A 3,953-nucleotide genomic window follows, 5' to 3' on the forward strand; every position below is an offset into this window, starting at 1 on the left:
GTAGACCACGTCCACAGCCTTTCCCTCATCCACTAAGCGTGTCACCTATTTCAGTTGCAATGCTTGTCTTTTTTGAAAGCTGTGGGTTAGTTTTGTTTTGGTAGAACAACATTTTGAAGTTTATCTCAATAAACACACAAGTCTACGGTTATCTTCCCGAGTATACCCTCCTTATCAGCATCAGCTCCAGTACTCTTGCTAATGGCTTATAAGTTTTTATATAGTCAATGAAGATTAAAAAAACTTGATGTATAATGCGAAAAATATAAGTGGAAAAAGTGTTGCTTGTTAAGCATTCAGGAGTTTACATAGAAAGTAAGAAACAGAAAGTATATTGAATATCTGTGGGATTTTTTTTTGTCCTTCCAGAGACACGTTCTGTGACCAGCAGCCCAGTTCCTGCTCCATCAGCCCCCCAAATATCAAAAAGTTCCAAGCCTTTTGGTTATGGATATCCAGCACTGCAGCCTGGCTACCAAAATACAGTGCCACCTACTCCTGTGCAGCAGCCCAGTAATCCAGGCCACCATCCTGGGTTTCAGCATTATCCACAGGTTCATATTTTTATTTTGAAATATACTTGATGGAGTAATGAAAAGTCTTTTCAAGTCTTATTTTTACAGCTTCTGGACCAATAAATGCTGAGTATAATGCTCATGTCATAGCACTGGTGTTAACTTCTTATTAGAAGGTTTCTGAAGTAAGATTTTTAAGTGTATCTCCAAATAATCAGGCTTTGTCAGTTCGCTTTACCAGTTATTGATAGCAGCCACGACTTTAAGGTTTATTGTTTTAAAGACCTATCCTTTATTGATAGGAAACTGTGAAGAAGTGTAATGAAGTGCCTTATCACGTAGCACACGCTTGCTCATAGCAGCACCCCTGGTGTAGAAAACCAGATCTTCTGTTTTGTATATCCCACTCTTTCAGAAATAAGGCCTAGCAAGCAAATCCACCCAAACTACTGCTGTACATGATCAGAATTCTGTATTGATCTGAGTGTAATACAATAAGGAAGTATGTAATAGTCAGAATTGAGGGCTTTCATTGTTGTAATGTAAAATCGGACAAAGTATTTTTTTTTTTTTTTTTCCAGTTGAAAGAAATTATTCTGTTCAACATAGCTTTGTCCTTTTTTTGTGATTTCAGGGATAAATGGCACTAACTTGAGTACTGGCAGGTGTTAATTTGGAAAACTTGGAGCTTAGTGATCTCTCTAAAGCTGTGTTAATCATTACAATAGCATTGTTTGAATTCAAATACTATGTATAATGAATCTGAAATTGTTTTAAATTGAAAACTCAAAGCTTAACCTAGTTTTGAGCTCTTAAGCTTGCAACAGCTCTGTAATGTTCTTTCATAGAACCAGCAAGGCTTATGATGAAGTCCAAGACCTCTCTTTTATTGAGGAGACATAATGAGAAGGAGGCATTTTAATTGCAGATTCCAACCACATAGCAGATGGAAGAAGCAGTTATTTTCCAGAGTGCACTGTTAAAGGACAAAAAAATTCTAGGTGCAACAGGTGAAATTCCAGGTGCACATAAAAAGTGAAAGTGCTTCAATGTGTGCTTTTGGGAAGCACTAGAGTAGGTGGTTCTGTGAAATCTTCTGTCCTTGGGGCCTTTCAAAATTTGCCTCGTCAAGGCTACGGGCAACCTGATCTAACTTTGAAGGTAGCCTTGCATGAGCACTGCAGACTCATGTCAAGCTCTTCATCCACTACAATCCCCAAGTCCTTCTCTGCAGAGCTGCTCTCAATGAATTCTTCTCCCAGTCTATGCTCATGTCTGGGATTGCCCTAATCCAGATAAAACACCTTGCGTTTGGATTTGTTGAACCTCATGCAGTTCACATGGGCCCACTTCTCAAGCTTGTCCAGGTCCCTTTGAATGGCATTCCATTCTTCTGTTCTATTGACTGCACCACTCAGCTTGGTGTCATCAGCAAACTTCATGAGGGTGAACTCGATCCCACTGTCTATGTCATAAGTTTATAAACATAATTGTATATTTATGATTTGCAATGCCCTTGCTTTTTTTTCAGCAATATCCAGGTGTGAACCAGCTGTCCTCTTCCTTAGGAGGCTTAAGTCTACAGCATTCTCAGCAGCCAGAAGGCTTGAGACCAGTAAACCTTACACAAGACAGGAATATTTTGCCTGTATCTTCAGTTCCAGCTCCTGTGCCTAACTTGAATTCTGATCTTAGGAAATTAAACTGCAGTCCAGAGTAAGTATAGTATGTCTAGAACAGCATGTTACGCTTTTCAGTCACTATTAATTATTTAAACCATCAAAAAATGTGTAAACAGGCTTCTAATTTGAAATATTAAAGTTAATATAATCCTCTTCACTTGCAAATAAGCATCCTCTGCGTCCTTATGCAAAACTTGTTGTCTGTATGTCAGAATACTTTATATGCAGTTGAGTATAGTTCACTTATTAAAAAATTAAGAAACCTGCTAAATCTTCGTCTTGTTTTATCCATCTAATAAAATATCTGCTAATAAACACTTTGATGTTATGCAGTACATTTCATGGAATATTTTTATAATATTGCATAGGATTTTGTTCCAGAAAACTATGATGATCATGCCTTAATATACTAAATAAACTGTGAGTATGTTCTATCACCATCATACTGCAATTACGATGAATACTTTCACCTCTAATTATCATTAATCTGCTTTCCCAAGTCAAGTGCAGCTAGGTACAGTTAAAATTGCTCTCCCACAAAGATCTTAATTCTAATTAAAAAATAAAAATCCATTGCCCTGGATTAACTCAGGTGACTGCCATATTGACAGTGCATGGTCCCACCAGAAAACAGAAGGCACAGCTGGGTGTCTCAAAATCAGTCTCAGGCATGGACTACCTTGGACGGTGCTATTGATGCCTTGGGTTTCTTTAGTGCCTTGTTTTTTTAGCTTGAAGTCAATCCTGCTCTTTACATACATGAAGAAAAAAATAAAATACTCTTTCAGTATTTGAGCTTCTTTTCTACCATTTTCTTACATAAATTTTACTTTCGAAGAACTAGTAAATTTTGTATTCCTCCTTTAATTCTTTACTTCATCAAAAAAAAATCTTCAGAATGAATAGAAAGGGTCGTTTTAAATTGAACATAGTACCTTAAGCAGTTTTTTCCTTGGTTTTAAGTTTGTTTTTCTCTATTTGCATTGCTGAAATTGGGGATTTTTTTTTTTTGATTATTCAGGAGGATTTTTTAATAATTTTCCATTACTTCTGCTTATCTTTAAATCAGATTCATTAAATATATGGTTTCTTAAATGTCGAAGTTCTTTAAAATCGGGTGTTAATATGATGTTTTTAGCCTCTTTTGCAAGTTTTCAACTACGTGTTATTTCTTTTTCAGTTCATTTCGATGTACGCTGACAAATATTCCACAGACACAGGCTTTGTTAAACAAAGCTAAGCTTCCATTGGGTTTGTTGCTACATCCTTTCAGAGACTTAACGGTAAAGTAGCTTCCTTTTTAAATAAATATATATATATATTTGATACACATGTATGTCCCATTTTGGTTTAGACAGAATAAAATGTAATGAAGTATAATTGCTAAATTTAGCAATTCCAAACAAAGTTTGCAAATTAAAAATGAGGCAAAAGAAAGCTAGCAATTGCTACCTCACTGAACTTTGAAAAGGCTTTGGACATGTGCTTACATTTTTTTTTTTCTTGGAATGACGAACCAAGATTTGCTTGCTAGTAGTTCTATGAAGCTCTGAATTGAAGTTTAGATTGTTGGACTCAAAACTCTCCTATACCTCTCTTGAAAAGAGGTGCTAATGGGACTATTACTGGCATGATAATTGCTGTCAGTAGAATCTGAGCACAATATATGATTGAAGCCTTGTTCAGAACTCTTAAACCGCTCTTCTCCGTCTAGTTTGTTTATAATTATTTAAAAGGTGAATAACTATCTAGTGCA

General features: G+C 36.0%; 1 long non-coding RNA gene across 1 annotated transcript; it reads left to right on the forward strand.

Moving 5' to 3' along the window:
* The first annotated feature begins 336 nt into the window (after positions 1–336).
* LOC118159381 lies at positions 337–3,488 on the forward strand. The gene is made up of 3 exons (XR_004747101.1): positions 337–554; positions 2,047–2,231; positions 3,378–3,488. It is a non-coding gene; the product is annotated as an uncharacterized LOC118159381 (long non-coding RNA).
* The last annotated feature ends 465 nt before the right edge of the window (positions 3,489–3,953 follow it).

This window comes from Oxyura jamaicensis, unplaced genomic scaffold, assembly GCF_011077185.1.
Source record: "Oxyura jamaicensis isolate SHBP4307 breed ruddy duck unplaced genomic scaffold, BPBGC_Ojam_1.0 oxyUn_random_OJ70012, whole genome shotgun sequence".
NCBI classification, from domain to species: domain Eukaryota; kingdom Metazoa; phylum Chordata; class Aves; order Anseriformes; family Anatidae; genus Oxyura; species Oxyura jamaicensis.